At 40.5% G+C, this 22,190-nt stretch overlaps 1 long non-coding RNA gene across 1 annotated transcript; it reads right to left on the minus strand.

The window, feature by feature from the left end:
• Positions 1-7,502: 7,502 nt before the first annotated feature.
• Positions 7,503-9,234, minus strand: LOC119148038. The gene is made up of 3 exons (XR_005104279.1): positions 9,107-9,234; positions 8,848-8,852; positions 7,503-7,513 (listed from the first exon to the last, which is right to left on the minus strand). It is a non-coding gene; the product is annotated as an uncharacterized LOC119148038 (long non-coding RNA).
• Positions 9,235-22,190: the final 12,956 nt, after the last annotated feature.

Consider the following 22,190-nt stretch of genomic DNA (forward strand, 5'->3'; position numbering starts at 1 on the left):
ACACAACCTACTATTGAAAAAAAAAGACTTTTCAGCTTGGGGGAGATAAATGCCAGCAAGGAGAAGGCACATAAAAGCCCTTGTTTCTTCAACCCTTCCATATGAGTTATAACTAGTGGGGAGGTTCTCGTTTTGGCTATGTTGCCAGTATATTTACCTCCAGAAACCCACTACTGTGGCAGACAATCTGAGCAGGAACAGTAGTGGTTTCCACATTACACGTAATCAAAGAAAGAGGATGGGAAAGCTCCTGAAGTTGTAACACAAAGGGGACAATGGATGCAGTTTAATTTAAACATGGTTTATTTAAGATTTAAGCAGATTTTTTTTCTCTTGGGGAATTATGATGCCATTTTAATGTCTATTTCCAGATATTTTACACATTGTTGCAATCACTTTCAGATGACTTAAACATATGCACAGTTATTATTGTTTATTCCTTCTGTTATCTCATACATTTTCATTCAGCTGCTCTTTATTTTGAACCCTCTTTGATGTATCTTGATTTAGGTCTTGCCAAACTCTTAATCAAGAGAACAGATACTTCAAAAAGACTTTCTGGCATCAAGTCTTACTCCCTCCCTTGTTCTCCCCCCCCCCCCCCCCCCCCCCTTTTTTTTTTTTTTTTTCCTTTTAACAGGAGAGTGGAAGGAGGGAGGAAAGGATTAAAACATGGACCTTGTTTGTCACAATACATGATCATACAGAATAGTGTACTGCTTCCCAACATCTTTTGAAGCATGCCTCTAAACTTTTTTTGCTCCTGATGAAGTTCATCACACAATCCATGGCATTTGGGTTAGAAATTGTCTTGTGAGGTACCACCACCTTCTGCAGGGCTCTGAAACTTCCATTATGATGTACCATTGTACCAAAATACAATATACCATTTGTTAGACACCCAGACTACTAGTTTTATTAATTTTGGCAAATACAGTAGTAGCTGCAGCAGCAGTAACTGGAGGAGCTCTCTGATAGTTACTCTAGTTTGGACAGGGTCAGGTTCAGTCTTGCAAAGCTCCTAGTCTGACCTGTGTGACTGGCAAGTGGAGGGAAGGCATTCAGGGCAGTGAAATAACTTCTTCAGGATGACACACAGGTCAACGCAAACTCAAAATTGCATTGGAAATATTACAATACTCAGGATGAAGCCTGGGTAGATTTTGGCTAAGGGAGGTCCCTTATCACTCACCTAGCTTGGGCTGCATACCCTCACATGTCAGTGGTGCACTGTTTGGGCCAGGATTTCTGTCCTAGCAGTTTTACATCCTTTTTTCAATTAAAATAATTTCTGATCCCTGTTTCTTTGTGAAAAACAGTGATCTGAAGAATGAAATTTCATTTCTTGATATTAATTTGATAAGCAACCTTTAACACACAGATTTACAAACAGCCTTTGCAGCTCTCAGTTAGTCAATAATTCAGTTAAATTGAGCTCCCCTTCAAACTGTTCAGTACTTGGGATGAAATCTGATTGCCCCCAAGGTTACTTGCAGGCAATTCACATTTAATTTTCTTGTAAAGGAGTCGTGTTTGTTAGAAAATTCACTGAAATCACATAGTGCTGGCACTGCTCTAAGATCTAAACTACTTCCATTCCAAAGTGAAAAACACCTGTGGCACAGGGAGCTCCACCTGAAGCAGTCACCTACAGCCCTGTTTGTAGTTAATGGAGCATCACTGAGACATATGGACTATGTTTTGTCTCTTCTAGAGATGTCTGATGTAGATTAAATACATGGTTCTTTAGAATTGCTTATTTCTGTCCCTGGTCAAAAAGGAGTCTATGTTACCAGCTAGAGACAGGCATGTGTATTTTAGGCAAGTCTATGTTACCAGCTAGAGACAGGCATCTGTATTTTAGGCATCCAATACAGATAGATAGATGAACTTCATCCTATGAAATCACACATCCAAAATTCACACTGTAGTAAAATTGTAATAAACAAGATTTCGCCTACTCATGATGGGATCACAGAATGAATAATGAACTGTTTAAATTTAACATAGTACACCCAACTGAGAGGTCCTCTGGTGCAGCCACCAGTTCTGATACTATTCTGGACATCCACATAGCGAAGGAAAGACTAAAACTGGAACACTCTTGTCTTTTTCTGGAGACAGAGCTACAAAGAAATTTAGCGTGAAAGACAGACTTCTGCTCTGGGATGAAGTTTTCCTCAGCTTTTTGAGGTGTATGTCAGCAATCCTCCCTGACTCTGTGTCATATACCTAGAGAGGACTTGGACTCAGGACAGTGCGGTAGAGCCTCGGTGGTTTTGGGATAACATGTGACTTCTTTGGGTTTTCTATTATTTTCCTTCTGTGGGTTTTCTATTATTTTCCTCCTCTCAGGTCATCTTTGTAGCATGTCACCTTTTCCTACCCTGAAGTGTTCCTTCTTCCACATTTCTCTGTGAGACTTCTGATCTCTCTTATTGGTTTCTTAGATGTGTTGACAGTTTCCTTTTCAAGCCGATGATACATTTCGTCTCCCATGAATTTTCCAAATTTCTGTCTGGCTTGTTCAATTAATACCTGGCTCAACATTTTCTCCAGTACTCACAGTTTACCATTTCCAACACATGCTGGAAAAAAGGTCACACATACACAATTTAATTATTTCCTCTGATCTTCTTGCTCGTGGTTTTAGTTTTCTCTGGATTTCACTGTATCTTCCCTGTTTTTTTCTTACATTAAAGTTACTGATTTGTGCTTTCCACACTATTTGTAAATTTAATCTCTCTCTCTTTTCACTGTCATCATTGGCTGTAAACATCCTGACATCTATTTGATATTGCAGTGCCATACCAGGTGGATGCTCAGTGTCACCATGCACCATACTCTCACATTTTAGTTTCATGAGATAGCAGGACATCCAAACCCCCAAGATCTTCACTTAAAAGTCATTGGTGTATCTCAGGGATATGTGCTACTTACATAACATGAAAGCTGCCTGTTTTGCAGTAGTACTAGTAACAATCAGTCATGAAGGGACTAGTTGATCCTTCCTTCTTTAAGGTTTGAATTAGAGGGAATCAGGTGTTTGGAATTAAACATACGCGAGTGTTCTGCTGCATCAGAGACAAGAATTTGCCCTCCATTTCCATTCACATTAATCTAGTCCAGCTGAAAGTTTACAAAGCGTGTGCTACCCAGACAAAGAGATCTAGGAAAGGATTCATTGTGTCTTTGAGTAAAAGTGCTAAGGTATTTTGAAACTAGTTTATTTTTACAGTGTAGTTTTCCAGAATCATTTACTACTTGATATCCTTTTACTGTTTTACAGTTTCATCTTAAAAATCTGCCCTTAGGAAAATCCAGGAAACGCAGTATTCCTGGTGCAACTTTTCTTGTAATCATACTATTTCAAATGAAAGCTTTTAGGATGAGGTAATTCAAAAGGTGATTGTAACCCAGCAGTGGAAGCCCCAACCTATGTAAGGATCTCTTTGAAGGAGTCTAGTCAGGCTTGTACTCTGCATGCAGTGCTGGGGAAGGCCCTCTGTATAAATGCAGTGATAAAAGTCAGACTGAAATGATTTTTTCCCATGACTGGTAGTATTTAATGTTAAGATAGTATCACATCATTCTGACAATCACTTCCTTTTTTCTTTTTTTTTTTTTTCAGCTTTAATGGTTCCACTTCAAAATTTGCAGTCTCTGCCACTCCGTCTAGATGCAGATTAAAGTAGTTACTCTTTTGATGTAATTCCACAGCCCTCTTTCAAAACACCATATACATCTGAAACACCATATACAGCTTAGTCAAGCCAGATTGAACATCTCCATACATAGCAACTGGCCACTACCTTTCTGTGGTTAGTTTCTGGATTCTGTCGCACACTATTTAGAGTTGCTATGCTCTGAACAACTATCAACAGCAGATAAAGAAACACCTTTAAATGTTTTGCTTAAGAGTTATTGGCTAAATTCTGAATCACATCACATGGTACAGACTTTTAAGATCAAATTACACAACAGAGAATGTGGTCAAAACAAGCTACCTGAAGAATATTACTCAAGCATTCATGATTTTTCATCCCATATATTTGAGAAGAATGCACAGTACACACCCATCAGGATTGGATGACTCCAGCACGTAGGGACTGAATGGATTTCTTTAATAGTTCACACCCAAGTTATTGGCAAACTATTCAAATTATGCAAAAAAATCACCTGGGTTATTTGTAGTTCTAGGCACTGAATCACACACTTGAGCAATGGACAACTTAAGCAAAATTTCTACTTCAGGAAAACAAACATGCTCTGTTTCTGTTAATCTTGAAATGTTAAGTTTATAAAGGAGAATGGCTTATGCATTAAAAAGAACTAGCTGAAACTTTTCCAACAGGGTATGCTCAGGTAGGGAAATGCTATTATACTGAAAATGAAATATTGGATTGAGGTATGTCCATACTTAAATAAAATAGATTTAAAAAATGGAGTAATTTCCTTTTTATGTTTTGTTTTGAAATTAAAATAAAACTTTAAAATCTCCTCACAGAATTATAAATCACAACATTTCAGCATGAAAATAAAAATGACACTAACTCAGAACCAAAGTTTTTGGCTTTAGCAAACAAGAATGTTCCAATTCAATTTGATGAGTTTTCCATAACATTTGTTTTAAGGAAAATTTAGGATTTTCATATTTTAAAATTCAGAGCTGAAACTTGTTGCTAAGATAATAGAAATCCCGGTGGAGCTATATTGCTCAGTTTTGACCATTTGCAATATCTTGCTTTTCATGACTGATACCGTATTCACCAAAGTTCAGCTGCAACTGTCAGCCTTACCACTCACAGCTATGTTGTGGCTTGGTAAACTCCGATTTTCTTAGTTGGGTTTCCACACTTTACATAAAGTGCTAGACTCACCAGATTGCCCAAGGACTAGTCAGATGGGGAAGCTGGTCTTCATTCCTGACCCAGAAAGTGAAACCTCCGTTATAGGCTGAAGAAAAAGTACCAGGACTTCATAAGGGGGAATAAATTAACTCTGAATGCTTTTGCCTTGCAGATAAACAGAGCATACCCAGGAAAGCTCACTCCAACAGCTTTCTGAAATATCGAAGCCTAAATCCACCAGTGGCTTAAAACCAAAAGATACACTACTTCTGCATTTCAAAATACAGACGTTGGCTGCGTCTATGTGTCACTGAAAAACAGAGGAAAAGTTTCATGTGAAATGAATTCTTATGAGATGCCAAAATGTTAATTTGCTTGTGAAAGAAATGCTTGGAGTTCTACTGCTTTGGAGCAGGAACCTTTGTTATATAGCACCGGCTACACAGGGCTGTCCCACAGCTGCTGGAATAGTATAAGAATAGTAACAACAATATTCATTGATGCTCTTGCTAAAAGTAGTAGATGAAGATACTGCTAGCACAACTGGAAAAAATTAGTACAGGAAATATGCAAGCTGGTGTGAGAAAATTTCCTGACAAGTGAGAAATTGCAAGTTATGGAATATTTCTCTAAGGGAAGTGGTAGCAACTGTATTGCTTAAGATGTGTGCAATGAAACAAGACAAGTTACTAAATAATAAACTATAGGAAAAAAATTAGACAAAGGAACAGAATAACCTTTAAAACCTTTCTATCGCTAACATTTTCATAAAAATAATTTAGAAAAAGGATTGAACTGGCTTGGAAATTTCATGACCCCATACCATTATTTTCAATGCATTCTTTCAAGTAAATCACACCTCCCTCCATGTCTGGCTGAAGTCACCTGCCCTGGCCCGCACATCTCATAATGATTATGGTCATAACCCACTAACTGCTTTTTCATTGCTGCCATCACTCACAATGTGGCAACTTGGGAAATATATGTCGAGGCAGCTCTGTAATTAATAGCATGATAATTAAACAGATTCAGTTAAAAAAAAAAAAAAAAAAAGAAAGAGGTTTAAGTTTGAATAGTCACTTTCAGAAGTATCTGTGCATTCTTTTCCACAGAATTCATGTGATGGTTGGGGTAGAAAATGGCAAGATTGCATTTACAGACCATATCGCCTGGGGTCAGTCTAGTCAAGGCTATCTTAAATCTCAGCATTTTAGAATGAATTTTGCTCTCCTTGTTATATCTGGGGTGACCAGCTCAGGCTTAGAGGGAAGTCAGTGGAGCAAGGGTTGGGAAAATCAGCAGTGGTCAAGGGAGGGGGTCTAGGGGAGTGAGCAAGTAGCAAAGAAAGAGATGTGAAAATGGAAAGAAAGGGTCTACGAGTTTTCTGGGAGTCTGGGTTTGGGATGTGTGAAGGGAGGAAAAGGAAACCAGTGGTTTAGTGTAAATGGTGACTGCTTCTGCCTGTCCCTCAAGAGCAGCAGGTTGGAGGTTGCAGGTGAGAGTCAGAAACTGGCTGTTAGAGCTTGTGGTTCCAGGCAGTCACTCTTCTGGCTTGAAAAGCAAAAGTAGGAAGATTGCTACACTTTGGCCTAAAGCTATTCTCACCTTTTGCTGCTGTGGTCTATTCTGGCAAAGCAAAACTATAAACCTAACATAGCCTGAAACCTAGCATAGTCAGCTAACCTAGTGGCGAGCTATCATCTCATGTGTAGTTTTAGAAGTAACAAAAAACTGGTAGCATATCCTAGAGTTTCAGTACTGAACACGATATAAGCATGGCAGAAGAGCAGACTACTAAGATCCATAGTGAATACCGAGAAGTAGAATTTTGTCATTAGAATTAAATTACCCTACATAATGCAGTTATAATGCAAATATTTACCTCTTAGGAAAGGATCTGAGAAGGCTACGCATTTGAATTTTATTATGTTCTAATAGCTTTCTCAGTTGATTTTCAGAAAATAGTTGTACTCCACCCTGCAGTACCATATACAAGGAAATAGTAGCTTTAAGAACAATGAGGAACATCCTTTGTGACCTTGTTTTGTAGAGTCTTGTTTAAAAATATAAAAGGTTGTTGAATTATAACAGATTAAACTCCGCAGACCTCTCAACATCTCAGCGCAAAGTGCAGTCTTGATTTCAGTTTATTCATGCAAGAACGCCATCAGCTAGGATACTGCTATAGCAATTCAGTATTTATTATCAGTCTTTTATTGCATTTGACCTCAGTCAAACACAGCTGGGTGAGGTTTATCCCTGAGTTATTAGACAGAACATAAGAATGAATAAGTAAGGTCCACTGTTCTCCCTTTTTCAGGGTAACCATTTTCGTAACTTAATGCCTTTAAGGACTGAACTTCAAAGGCCATTGCTACTGTACATATTCAGCTTCTAAGTAATTTTCATATAAAGATGGGCAGTAAAGCAAAATGAATCAAAAAACCACTTTCTGCCTGGCGCTCAGGCTCCAAAGGTTAATTAGTCTCAAAATTTTTTTTAAATGAAGGTTTGGTGTGCAAGCTAAAGGAATATAGTTACTTGAATTGTTTGTTTGCTACTGCATAGGACCATCACCTAAAGGAAAAAGAGATCTGGAAGTGAAATCAGTTCGCTTGCTCTACTAGAAAATTGCCCTGGTCAAAAAAGCCAGTCTTCAGGAGCTAGCCATTGAGCCTCTCTTTCCTGCCTGATCATTTCACCAAGCCAAGGTAGCAGATCCAAACCAGTGGCAATCCACTGTTTCTTATATCCTTGGCAGGTTTATTGATCTTTCATCATCTGCCTGTTTGTCAGTCTAGTGTTTACTTCAATTTCTGAAAGTATTGGACAGAATATATGACTGGAGAATTAGAAGGCTTGCAAATGTCTTTGAAAGTCAGGAATATCTGTGTTCTCACATATCTCTTTTAGCCTTATACATTGTTTTTCTATTAAATGCTTTTATGGAGGCATTGCCCCTTCTCATGTACTGTCATCTGCCTCTGACCTATTTGACACACTTCACTAAAGGATTTGATCTCAGTAAAGTACTGAGATATTGCTGCTGGAGGCGACGGATATTCTATGAGTTCTAAATTCAGGAATATTATCACTAGGCATTGTACTAAACCAGAAAGCAGCTATTAAGCTTTCTATCTCTTAATGCAGTGTTTGAAGTCATATGCTGATATCCCTGGAATGGTGTCAGATTGAATCTCCTGGACCGTGAGCCACTGCTGTATTTTATCGGACAGCTTCTCTGCAGCTATTAGTGTGTTTCATGTACAGTGGTTGGTGTTCTGCATCCCCCTGCCTACCTCAGGCTACTGATTCTCAGCAGTTTTGTGTTTGTGACCCAGCAGTTTATTTTTAGTTCTGCTTGCACTACTATAGTGATCTCTGGCTTTTCTTGGAGTCTATTTACTCTTAAAAGGTAACTGATAGCTAATAACTCACTGCTTTCCTGCTAAAGTTTTGTCAAGTTCACTTGATAAAGTTAAGACATCTGAAGCTTTACAGGGGATACTGATACGTGTGTATGTAGTAGTAGTAGTATATATACATGTATTGCCCTATACTCTCAATTACAAAGCATTCACTCATCTTTTCATTAAAAAAGTCTTAAAGCTTTTACTGTTTATGACAGGCTTTGAAGTTCAGAAGGGAGAGAGCCTTGGGCTAGAGATGTGTCTTTTCTTGCTCCCATGCAATTCCAGAGAAGTTTAGTAGAAATATAAACTGCTAGAAATCACCAATTCTTGCCTCATACTTGTGTTATTCAGAGGAATGTTAAGAGCATGCACAAAATAAATGCACATAAACATTTTAAATAGCTGGGTTAAAAAAACCACCAAAGGAAAAGCAGCAGCAGCTGCTGCCTTGAAACCATAGGTTGGCAGCCTCAGGAAGATAACTAGGAACAGGTCAGCTTATGAAAATCATTTTGCTGCCCCTCAGGAACCCAGCTGAAAATATTCAGTGTTGGTTATAGCAGTCCATTCCCATACTTTGAGACAATAACTGTCCTTTGTTGCCAAATGCATAGGACAAAGAAGGTATCTGCAATATTTTATTAATTACATAGGCGTGGTTCTCTTTGCCTGAATCTTGTATTCATGGTGACCTGAAGCTCAGCCAAAGTCTAGACAGTGATCCAGCCTGCCTGCTTCAATGGATTGCTCACACCTGTAGGCACCTAAATTCTCCAGGTGCCTGCCTTTTTCCCTCAGCACTTCATTGTGCCTGTCCCTATGAGCTGTGCAGTGCACATTCACAGAAGCATAGAATCATTGAATCATTTAGGTTGGAAAAGACCTTTAAGATCATCATCTCCAACCATTAACCTACCACTGCAACTAGTCCACCATTAAACTATATCCCTAAGCACCATGTCTATGCATTTTTAAAACACTTTCAGGGATGGTGATTCCACCACCTCCAAGGGCAGCCTGTTCCAATGGTTGACCGCCCTTTCTGTGAAGAAATTTTTCCCCATCTCCATTCTAAACCTCCCCTGGCACAACTTGAAGCCATTTCCTTTTGTTCTATCCCTTGTTATCTGGGAGAAGAGGCCAGCCCCCATTTGGCTACAACCTCCTTCCAGGTAGCTGTCAAAAGCAATAAGGTCCCCCCTGAGCCTTCTTTTCTCCAGACTAAACAACCCCAGTTCCCTCAGCTGCTCCTCATCAGACTTGTGCTCTAGACCCTTCACCAGCTTCATTGCCCATCCCTTGGACACACTCCAGTACCTCAGTGTCTTTCTTGTGGTGAGGGACCCAAAACTGAACACAGTATTCTAGATGCAGCCTCACTGGTGGCTGTGTATGCCCTGCTCTTATCCAGGTGTAAGTATAGATGGGCACACAAAGTCTTTGTAAGATCCCAGAGGAAGCCTGAAGGACACAAGGTGTAGTCAGCAGTATAGCAAACCCCACTGTAGGAAGCAGTGACAGTCCATTTTTTTGTGTAACACTTAGTTACAGTTTTAACATTTAGAAAGGCAATCTGAGGTTAAAGGATTTAGTTGCTTTTCTGTCAAGGTGCAATGTTACCCATATCAGCCCAAAGAGTGTCCCACTAGCATAAAACTAAGATCACTTTTGCATGTTTTCCAGCTGGATGCAGGACTCCTATGTGCCCGGCTTCATAGTGGCTCAACTTGTTAGGAAGAGATGAAAATCTCTTTAGGCAGGACCATAAAAAAATTGCCTTTAAATGGTGTCCATGCAACAGCCTATCAGTAAAGTTAAAAAAAAAACCCCAAAAAACTGCCGTCAGGCACAGGAGATGATGTGCAAGCAAAGCAGAAGCTAGGGCAGAAGCCTCCTGCTTCCTAAGTGACTGCCCTTACGTTGCCCTGTCTTGCAAGCGGTAAGTAGCACCTCCTTCTCTGTACCTCTCAGTGTCCCACTTCAGAAGCGGACTAGGCAGCTAGCTAAGAGGCACTTGCCACTTTCCTACCAGTCTGTGTATGATTTGGTGAACTATACTGCCCTTTAGATGTGCCTGAATAAGGTGGACTGGCTACCCTTCGGCAGGACTTCGAAGGCATCTCACTCTCTTTGAATACAAAACTTAAACAGTTTGGTTAGGTGAGCTGGATTGCATGCCTCATTTCACTTTTGGGATGTAATTCTGCCTGCCAAAATGGACTTGAATCAAAAGGAACTGTGAGTACTGTCAAGGAGGAAGTGAAACAATGGCAAAGAGATAAGGCATCTTTGGGTATAACGTCAAAAAGTTAAACAATGGTCAAGCAATTGACTGGGGAAATGCTAATTCTAGGTGCCAAGTAGAATTGCATAGGTTACTTGCTAAGGCGAAGGTTCAAAACCAAATATTTACCAGTTAAAACTTTCACTTTAGAACATCTGCAGAAAAGTGAGGGAGAGGGAGAGCTTGGAAGGCAGCAGCTGCATGTAGTAGAGGTGATCAAAACATGGGTCTTGCACAGTGCATCAGTGGCTAGGCTGCTCTGAGGAGTTCAAGGAATAGTAAACTGAACAAAAGTACTAAACTTGCATGGCCTTTTTTGTTCCTGCTCTCCATGTGCCTGCAGCAGAATTACTAATGAGTTTCTCTGTAAGAAGCTGAGTTGTTTAAATCAGCAGCTTGTGGCCATACCTATAGGCAGGGTTTTCTGAAACAAGCAAGGTGTCTGTGGTGTGAGGAGACACAATAAATTCCCAGATCACTGGTGGAAGGGGAGTTTGTTTAGTTGGTGGGAATCTCAGTTCACTTCTGGAGAGAGAGTGCAATCCAAACCGGCTTCTGAGCAGGGTGAGGGGCTGTGTAGGTCTCAGCAGGTCACTGGTACATGTGGAGACCTGGGAGCAGCACTTGAGAGTCTGGTGAGCTTTTGGTGCAGCAAAGGAGTGGCTCTAATTCCCTGATTTTCTCCATATGGTAGGCTGCTGCTGGTCTGGGATGGCAAAAGGAAAATTTCTTCTGTGTGGCAAACACAGCTGGCCCTGCCATGTTAGTCAGCTGGAAAAAAAGGAAGGTTTCATCAGAGACTGTAATATGCATCCAGAGATCCAGTCTAAAGTGCTTATTGGCACAGTTCAAGATGTAACAGAAACTCAGCCTGTCGTCTCTCAAGGATGTGCACAAAAGGAAGGGAAGGGCACAGTTCACCCTGAGGCCAGGATACCCAGCGATATACTTAGTCCTATAGATCGAGTGACAGAGGTCTCTTATTGCAGGGCTGAAAAATGGGGTTGCATCTCTGATGGCAATATACATTGGGAAGAACAAATCACTGCATTCAGTGCTGTTTGTCCTACCTTCTAATTGAACAGAAAAGGCAAATTTAGGAAATTATATTAAAAAACCCTCTGTTAACAGAGATGTTATTCAAGATTCAAGATGTAATCAAGCCCTTGTATATATGTGTTTTACACATAACCGTTTTTTAGGTATGTAGCTGTGTGGTCATTGTCTGTAGGATTCAGTGCACAGGATAATCACTACAATGCATAAACAGCTGTTAACAAACAAACAAACAAAAAACTTCTATAAAAAGATATGTTTAAAAATGCATTCCAGCAGAGCTAGCTTGTCGTTACCCAAAAAATCGGTATTAGCTTCCAAATAAAAAATCTTCATCCATCAAGAAACCCTCAGGATTAAATAAACCCACCTAGTTAATCAGAAAAATAAAATGTAAATGTGTCCACATGGACTTGTTGCTGAAATATGTATTGCTTTGCTAAATAAAGTTGACAGTCTGTGATATTGCAGAAGTGATTAAGGGCCAGCAGTGTATTCTTCCAGTGGAAAAAGCTATATATAAAGGAAAAGGAAAACAGAATGACTTTTAGTTCGTTTGGCCCTATTCATAGTTTATGTGATAAATGACTACAGGCCCAGATGTTCCAGAAAACTGTGTGCTATTTAAGTCACCTTTAATGTTTTTCCTATTAGATAAGGTTGCTTCCAAAATGCCATAAACCAGAGATTTTTAACAGTTGTCCAAGGGAATATTAATTATGGAGTTATTGGTCACATGTTGTGGCCCCTTATTGCCAGCTGCTGAGATACTCTACAAGAAGTATATAAATACTCTCTAAATATCATTGCTGCTTGTAAACAACTTCAAATGAGAGGGGCCAAGGCTGTCATCATCAGGTGATGAGAGCTGCGGAGAGAGGCAGAGTGCAGTTTAGGAGGCAGCCAGTCTGTTAACGTGGGACCCTCACTATCACAGTTGTTAATACTTTTTGTCTAGGTCTGTATTGCTGGATCCAAGAACAGTTTCTAGCCCCGTGGTAGCAACTTTGTACCAGGTTAAAACTTAGGCAGGCTTAGTTATTCCTCCTTCTCCTTATCCCCCTCTTCTCACATTTTTCCCCTATATAATCTGTTCCCTGTAGCAAGGAATCCTGGGCTGAGCCGGGGGTGCAGAACAGCAGTGTCATGGCCAGAGACAGTACGGGCAGCCCCCTCTAAGGGCAGAGACACATGGCCCCTCACAGCAGTGGTCCTTCAGCAGGAACTGTCCTTTGTGCAATGGTGAAAGTGGGAGTTTTTCCAAGGGAAAAGCAAACCCTATTTTCCTCCTGAAAAATGTAGATGACAGACAGATAGATCCCTCTAGCTGGTCTGAAAAGATGTTGCCAAGAAGGGGAAAGCAAACACACAAATACCCTTCTCAGCAAGGTGAAGGTCTTCCCCAAATAGATATTTTTTTTCCAAATTCTTTCCCCATGACATAATTTCGGTTTTGTCTTGCAGGCCTTGCTGAGATGATCCTTCTTCTTTGAACATGACATTTTCAGGAGATAGAATCATATTTTCCAGTTTTCTTTCCAGTCCCAGCTATAACTGCTTCTGGATGAGGCTCTGGGGTTTCATATCAGGTGGAGGCTTACGAAGTCACTGTACAGCCCAAGCAGAGCTCAGCTCTGCTAGAGGACTCCAAAATGACCCAGCAGTTAGCAACCTCTCCAGATGACAGGTTGAGAAGTGAGAGGGAAATGGTGTGAGTAGCTTGCAGACTTCTGTGGGAGTCCCTGGGTCAGGATCTCTGGGCTCACGTAGCACCGCGCTGAACTGACTGAAAACAGCCAGCGTCCTTCATCCTGGGTCTTGCTGTGCTGCCCTCTTCCATGGGACACACTGGTTTTACTCCGGCCTTGCGCTGCAATGTCTCACTCTCTAACCTGTAGAAAACTCTCTCGTTTCTTGGGTTAGGAGGCTGCAATGGCCAGAAGTGATGGAAGCATGGGAAAGGGGCATCCAAAGCTAGGAGAAGAGCTGGGCTGTTTTTGGACTGGCACAGGCCATCCCTAACATGTAGTTGGATGAGGAGGCTGAAATTGTTTGCTGTATCCTAAAGTGAGGGTTCCACTCCTTCATGATGCCCTTGCCTCTGTGCTTCTCTTTCTTCCCTCCCTGTTGTCATGGCTGCAACACCAAACCTCCCTTCTGCTCCTCAGCTTCATCTCTTGTTTCACCCTATGTGAGCCAGTTCAAGTCACTAATCCAGCAGAAAGTTCTACACTTTTTTTGCTGAGCTGAATTTCGGCTAGGTCTTTGAGTTGCTCCAACTCAGGGAGGACTGGAAAGGCAGCAGCAGGAGTACTGGAGAGTGATAGATAGGTGGGTGCTGCCAGCAGATATGGAGAGTGAAGGGCTGGGGCCACCTTCACTCAGTGGCAGCAAACTCTATTGAGCACTGAGGTCTGTTTCATCTGGTAGCATCCGGAGTGTAAAAATGCTGACTTTTAACCCCTGTGGTTTAAAATTGTTTGAGGCTGAAGTTTTCCGTAAGTTAATTTCCTCAGTGACAGCTGCCTATAACAGAGGGCCTCAAACAAACCCTTGCAAGAATGGTCCTTATCCTTCCTAAGTCAGTGAAACTACCTTGAAGTGCACTACCAGCGCTAGCTATAATATGGGTATCTTGGAAGTAACATTTTGTTTACAACTACAAGAAAGTTACTACAAGGTTTATATTTCTCTTGAAGTCGGTAGTTAATTTGATGTGTTTGTGTTAAGTCTTTATGTCACTTTGTAATCTTTCTTTTTAATCTTCACACTTTTAAACATATAATATAAAAACTAAACCTTGCCATTGGTTGAGATTTAGCACAAGACCCCAGGCAATGGCCCTGGTGGAAAAAGCTCTCGGGGAGAAGTTTTCATGTTGCTCAGCTCTCCTCTTGGCAACCTCTTTGTGACCCAATGACAACAGAACCTGAGTCATTGTCATTTCTCCTAACTGTAACCTTAACCCTAACTATAGCCAGGGGCTGAGCTTTACATAAGGACCTCCAGCCTTGGCCTTTTCGTTGCCCAAACCTTCTGTAGGCAGCCCCTTTGCAGCCCCCTGCTCCAACTGGACCCTTAAGCTTTGTCTCACACCTTGCGTTAGCTGTAACCTTTAAAGTAACTGAAGCCTCTACCCCAGACAACCCTTCCTATTGACAAAACAAAAAGGGGAAAATTCTTTTTGTTGCTAAAACTTTCCCCTGGCAGCCTCTTTGCAACCTCATCCCAACTGTATCACAGGGTTTTGTGTCTTCCCTAATTCTTTTCCCTAGAAACAGCCACAGAGCTAACCCCAGACAAACCTAGCTGTGGCCAAAACAAACAAATAAACAAAATAATGAAAGAATTCTTTTGTTACCCAAATTTCCCCTAGGCAGCCACTTTGCAGCCATACTCCAACTGGACCCCTAGGCTTTGTCCCTCTTCTTACCCTAACCCTTAACATGGGATGAGCATTAGTCTGAGACTTCAGCCCAGACAGAAAATTTCTCAGAAGAGACTTATTTTTGTTGTCCAAATCTTTCCTTGGTAGCCTCTCTGCAGTGCCAACACAGCTGAAGCCCTGGGCTTTACCTTTCTTTTAATCTCAAGCCTATGATAGGTGTGTTCTGTGTATTAGGAAATAAACCCACCAGGTAGCCCGGGTGAAGACCTGTTGCAGCACTCTCCAAACTATCAAGCTGCAACAAGGTCTTTTACCATCTCATACCAGCATACTCTTCATACAGTGCCTCTGCTGCCTTCTCCTGGTCTCTCCTCACTCCAGGCACTCATTCTCTCTTCCCTCTGCCTCTTCCTCAACCACTCTCTCCTCATTGGCTCTCAACCCCTTCACAGAACCAGCCACAGCTGCACCTTATCCACATCAGCCAAGCCGACACCCCTGAAGCCAGCCCACAGCTGTATATTATCAATGATAATTAACCAGCTTCATTCCTCTACACTTCCCCTTTTTTTTTTCTTTTTTTTTTTCTTTTTTTAACATTTCATATCTTACGTTTTTAACAATCAAAGACCATTTGAATTTGCAGTTTAGCCTTTGCGTGGGTTATGGTTACGGTTGGGGCTGAAGTTACGAGAGAGAAGATACCTAGATCTGCCACTGAAGGACAGTAGCAATTAGGCTCCAAACCAATTAATGGGTTTTGTGGCTTGGGATCTTAGTCTAAGGCTTAGCAAAAGTCTAGGTTTAGGGTTGGGTTATGATGATTAGGAGGAAGACAGACCCTATGGATCTGGTTGGAGATGGGCTGCCAAAGGGCTACCCACAGAAGGTTTGAGCAACAGAAATTCATGTCCCCTAAGAATTTTTCATTTTGTCCTAGGCAAGGGCTGTCTGGGCTTAAAGCTTTGGCCACTTTTAGGGTCAGGAGAATGACAAAGCCTATGAATCCAGTTCAGAAGTGCTGCAAAGGGACTGCCAAGAGAAAGTGTAGGCAACCAAAGGTATTGTCCCCTGATAAGTCTGATTGCTCTTTGGGATATGTTTACCGTTAGAGTTACTAGAAATGTAAAGCCAAGGGGTCCGGTTGTGGTGGGGTTGTAAAGGGCCTGTAGAAGGAAGGTTTGGGCAATGAAAAAAATTTTCCAAGACAAACTCACATCTAGGCTTAGAGCTGAGGCATTAGAAAGACAAAGCCTAGGGGTCCCGTTGAATGGAATTGCCCAAAGACTGTTAAGGGAGACAGAAGGCTGCAGAAAGACTTCCCTCACAAGAAGTTTTTCATCCAGGACACATCTGTCCTTTGTTGTCTCATTTCCCTAGGACTTTCACTTGTAGGATATTATGTTTATTTCCATTAAAACACTTGCTGAGAAGTCTGAAGTACGTATGTGTCATGTCTTGATATGTGTAAACCAAAAACAAAATTACAAACAATCCTATTGAAAATGTTCTTCAGCTGGAAAACAAAAGTTGAAAAGAAATGTCCTGTCATGTTATGGAATACAAAAGGTCCCTGTAGAATTTGAAATAAAGTATGTAAGTGGCAAGGAAACATAAGACTCATAACAGAAGCTAATGTATGGGGCTGAGTGAAAGACCTTCCTAATGACCTGTAAGGCAGGAATGTCAGGAGGATGAGGCTCAGATTACAATCTTGAATACAGTATGTAGTTTAAAAGTAAGCAATGACTTTATGGGAGTCATCTATGAATAAACATAACGTACTGGTGGTAATTCAGGAAAATCCCTCAGTTTTAATATGAAACTGATGGATGCAAGCTCAGTCCAAAAGCATACATCCTAGCTTGGAGGGAACTGTACACATAAATAATGGGACTGGTAATTTCTTGCCACTGCTGTGAAATCCCCATGTCTAAGAACTGAAAAGGGACTTGCCCAGAATTCAGAATTTCCTGAGGGTTTAGAATTTCAAGTTTCAAATTCCCTGAAATCCAGATTCTGTGTTCTGGCCCGAGTTAGGCAGGTTGGTTTTGTCTTTGGGTTTGTTGTGTCTGATGCATAAGCTGAAAAATAACCTGCCTCCTCTAATACATTTTTGTGGCGAGGATAACCCTGGCAAATACCTCTGGAGATCAGTTGGTTCTTCCTTTGCACTGTGAAAATCAGCTAATGCCTCAGAGGGGCTTCACAAGCGTGACAATATTTTCATAACATAGCTGAGGCAGGAACCATGCATGTGTATCACTGCTTTAACAGTGTTATTCACATTCTGTCAGTGTATGCTAAACTGAACCACTCGCTGTTGTACTGTAGCACTGATGATATGATAGTTATTTCTATGATTTCTATTTGCTATTAGGATCTCATTGTGTGCAGCTGCTGCAAGTTGCAGCCTCCTTTTCAGCTCTCAGTATCATGCACCTTCTCTGCCTTTCACATTAAGAGGGGACAGAAATTCAAAGTGGGGGATGATCATCCAACTCATGCGGCAGCCCATGTGTACAAAGAGATGGCAACCTGGATGACAAACCAGCACCCAAACCAGCATCCCCAGCAACAATTGGCTGGGGACAAAAGACTTTGATCATGTGACGATGCTGCTTAGAGTGTCCCACAGAAAAAAGATGGGAAGTTTTGAGGAGGGGGGGGGAAGGTATTTAGTAGTCTATTAGGGTGACAAGAAAGAAATAAATTTAATTGAATAGTATTTGGAAAAGGAACATGTCTGTGTATGTGTATTCATTCACCTGTGTGTTCTGGAGCAGAAATCAGGAGCAGAGGGGCAAGGGCAGAGAAAGACTCCAGGACTCCTTCGAGAAATGGTGAAGTTGGAGCAGGGACACTGGTGCAGAAGTATTCAAGGGTTGATTAAAAATGAGTGGTTTTGCTAAACAGCAGTCCTGATCTTCAAATGTTGAATTTATTTAGCTTTATACCTCTCAAATTGTCTTGTGTCTTACCAAAGTTACCGATAAATTTTGTACCCATCCAATTTTGTGACTGGACTACAACAGATAGACAAAGACCATAAAAATGTTTTTTTTCCTTGCTTAGTTCTTAAGTGATACAGTAATGTGTTTCCTTCAGAGAAGCAGAAGCATCTGACCATCACTCTCATCCATTGCGGCTGCTGTGTTACATTTGGGTCTCCAGCCTTGGGTTGTGGCAAACCAGAGACTGCAGCTTTTTCATTTCAGCCTGCCTGCAGATCTGGTTTGTTGTCCTTATACAGCTGACAGCAAGCACAAAGTGCTGCTTTCCAGTTGTGGTCTCTACCTAGATGAAAGGAGGTCTGTCTCTTCACTACTTACTTAGCACTTCACTTTCAGTAACCCCAAATAAACCTCTAATGTAATAAATAATTTCAAAATCTCTTCTTTGTCTGCCTCAGAGGAAAAATCACGAACAATACTCAGCTATGCTCTTTATGCTGCTCAATAATTTTCCTGTCCAATGAACAACTGATCAGGGCCAAATTAATTAAATACTCTTTGGCCTTTTTCTCCTGTGGGTCTGACTGACATAGTTTCTTCCTTTACATATAGCAACTGATTGACGTATATCTGGGTTTAACAGGAATAGGTTAGCTTTAATTCCGAAAATAAACAATCGAAACAATAAACTTGTTTATCAGCACTAAAGACTGAAAGCCATTCACTGTTCTTTGTGGCATTTGCCTTTGCCATGTCAAGCACTACCGATTTTGAATAGGGCAAACAATTTTCACTTGCACAGTAGGCACTCTGAGCTCCTCTATCTGGTCTTCACTGCAATTAACATTGAAATAATGATGTGTAGCACGTTTGTCACAGAGGGAAGACATGCAGTAGATTTTCAGAAAGACATCTAGTGTGAAGATGAATTGTGTACATAGCTTAACTGTACATCTGGGTAATAATTCTGTCATCAAATGCTATCTCACCCACTTCTTCTGTCCTCTACCAAAATGATAAAACCCCTGAAATTAAATTACTATTTTTAAATTCTAGAAAATTATTTTATTTGTACCTACACATGCCTTTTAATATCGTGAATTAAAAAACATGGATTTGTCTGCACAATTTGATCTCATCATGTATTTAGCACACAATGGCTAATGGCAGGTACTGAGCTTTAACGTTAAGAGGTATACATGAATTCTACCCACAAAAATTCCTCAGTGATGCATCTTCAAACTTCTAGTCTACATGCTTATCTTTAATACTTTGTTAATAAATCATAGCATCTGCCCTTTGTGCTCCTATGGCATTCTTCCAATATGTTTGGATGCTGAGTAGCCAGGAAGATGGGCTCACAAGCAGTAAGTAGGAACAAACTAAGAAAATTCAACTAATTTTTAATATGGTGATTATTCTTCCATCAGTTCTAATGTTCTAGCTATCTGGGGCTATAAAATTGTCACAAGTAATCACAATTAGGTATTCCCATTTTCTAAACTGAAATTCCAATTCTTAAATTCCTTAAAAACCTATGCAAAGCACAACTTTTCTAACCATAACTTGTCAATCAATATCCATACCTGATGGTTCTGGTTACGCCTCTTATACCAATGGCAGTGCATTATTCTTCACCTTACTAGCATACAACAGCAACATTTTACTTAGAAATCTTGTTTAATGTTTTGTTTAATCTTCACAATCATATGCTTGTTCTATATCTGGCACACACAGCTGTTCATGTATGTGCTTTCATTATTTTGACCTATTTAATGTGTGATGAGGGGAAAGCGAGCAGAATGCTTTTAAATGTGGATTGGAATTTCATGACTCTGTGTGTGCGTATGTGTGCATGTAAGTGTATGCACACCTGTGTATGATGGATGGCGACAGCTTGCATGTGCTGTATGCAGAGCCCATGCATATAAGCATGCAGTTTAACATTGCAAATATGTACTTTCAGCTTTATTGTTTTTCAGACAAGGTGTTTGAGCATGTTGTGTTTAGAACAGGCTTGCCTGGCATTAATTTTCTGCAGCTAATTCCCTTTATTGTCTTATTTGAATTCATGCCAATTGCTGTGCATTTGAAGCTGAAGGCCTCTCTTACATAATAATGTATAGCACAGCCCCACAACGTGCTGGCTGTCCCTAGGTGCAGCTAAAATACACAGGGTGCAATGACTGCCCAGAGCCAGCTTTCCACAGACCTGCAGGGAGCAGCAGGCTACACCTGTTCTTTACATTCTCACTTGCTTTTATGTGCTGAGAGTAGGAGGTCGTGGGGGCAAGGGAGGTGCTAATGATAAAATTAAGACATGTGGCACTGGACACAGAGAACTTAAGGCAGCTCTGAGCACCTCTGCTTTGCACATCTCCTGGTTGGGTTCCCCATGCACAGGACCTCTCTCTTCCCATGCTAGGGCAGCTGACAAGTCTGCAGCACTCCAGGCCTGGTTTTTAATAAAGGCTTAAATTCTGTTTGCATCCTGTTTCAGTGCAAGTCATGTTCATGGTAAATGAAACTAAACTCAAGAGTCAAGACCAATGGATACAATCATATTCATATTTATATCTTTAAACTGTCCTTCTGATGGTTAAACCAGTATTTAAACAGTTTTCCTGTTGGTTTCCAAACTTGATCTCAAAGCATCTTTTTTCCACAGCACACCAAGAAAGGCTAAGTGCATTTTTTTATTTTACTTTCAAATCTATTCTGCTGTGAGAGAAAAGCATTTCTATTTTCAAAGTGGTGGATTTAACAAAATGGGTGGGTTTTCTGCCAGTATTATTTGAACTTTACACAATTACCTGTCTCAAATTTTAGCAGCTGTTTCCCTGCCTGAAATGTATTTAATGATACGTTCCTTGTACATTGCTTGTTTCATAGTAACTGGGGATGTGTTCAATAGTACAGTTTTAAATGTAATCTGCCAGACAGTAGTTGTTTTCTATTAATCATCTTAGCTGACATAATAGAAATACTTTCAATTGTGAATGCTAACTGTTCTTTTAAAAGCCAAAAGTTAAGTATCTTCTGTGACTGTCTCTTCATTTCAGTGAAATAAAATGAAAGTATTATAATGATTAGATACTTTGGGGCACCTTACAGAAATGCTACTGTATTGCAGAACAAAATGAGGCATTTTATTTTCAAGGAGCTGCACAAATTAAAAGGAAACATAAGTCACCCAGGTGTGCTACATGACTCTGGCAATGAAAGGTAATGCTTGATGGGAGCTGAGGCAGAACTGCTTATTTACAGAAAAACTGTTTTTATTCCTTTTATTTTTAGCAGTGCTTCTATTTATTTAAGAAAGGGGAAAAATGTGGAATTTCAGTTTTCCAAAATTTTAGTTCCTTATTATGACTCATCATGTTAATGACAACTGCAGGATTATATGCACTTCAGGGTGAAGCCACTTGAATTTAAAAAATTTAATCTGTGGATGGCAGTACTGTCCTGGGAACCTTCAGAAAGATGAGATTAAGAGTGAGATTTTACCGATTCAAAGAATAGAGATCTTGTTGCCTTGGATTTGGAAATGGGAAGATACTAACTCTGGGGAAAATAATTAAAATTAATTTCATATTAATATTTTGTCCAGGATAAGTCTTTTTGTAGCAAAAACATCCAGAGCCTTTTGGAGTCTCTGAATTTCTGATGGTAGTTCTTCACGTGCCCCAGCAGCTAGTCACATTTTTTAGAGATGTCATGGATGCTAGAGATTTGGCTTAATCCCAGTTTGAAGTTTTCTACCTAATCAAAGGTTGAATAGGTATTGTGCTTCCTACCTTGCTAAATGCTTGCTGAGATTATCCCCTGTCACTCGCTATACTTATTATCACTGTATCCCCAAAGAGCCATTCTCTCTGATGTGGTGCTTTCAGAAGTGTTATTTCATCATTGAAAAGATGGATTCCAAATGAAAAGGCACTTGTTACAGAAATGACATTTCATCTCAGGAAGATAAAAGGAGCTGCCTGTGGCTAGGTCTGGATTGTGCTACTTTTCTTGCACTTCCCTATTGATTTTTGAGCTTCAGGCCTTCCCCTAGCCTAAAATGGGGGATAATGTGAATTCAGACAGATCGCAACCATGGAAGGAAAAGAGAAAGTGTGACATGGAGATAAAGTTCCATTCTTGGGGTAGAAGAGGATATTTAGAGAGAATCAGGGGCCAGGGAGAAAGGAGAAAGCAGGATGAAGGCTCAAATAAAAAGAAGGAATGTGAGGTCAAACC

The sequence above is a fragment of the Falco rusticolus genome, chromosome 5 (assembly GCF_015220075.1).
Source record: "Falco rusticolus isolate bFalRus1 chromosome 5, bFalRus1.pri, whole genome shotgun sequence".
In the NCBI taxonomy this organism is placed as follows: Eukaryota; Metazoa; Chordata; class Aves; order Falconiformes; family Falconidae; genus Falco; species Falco rusticolus.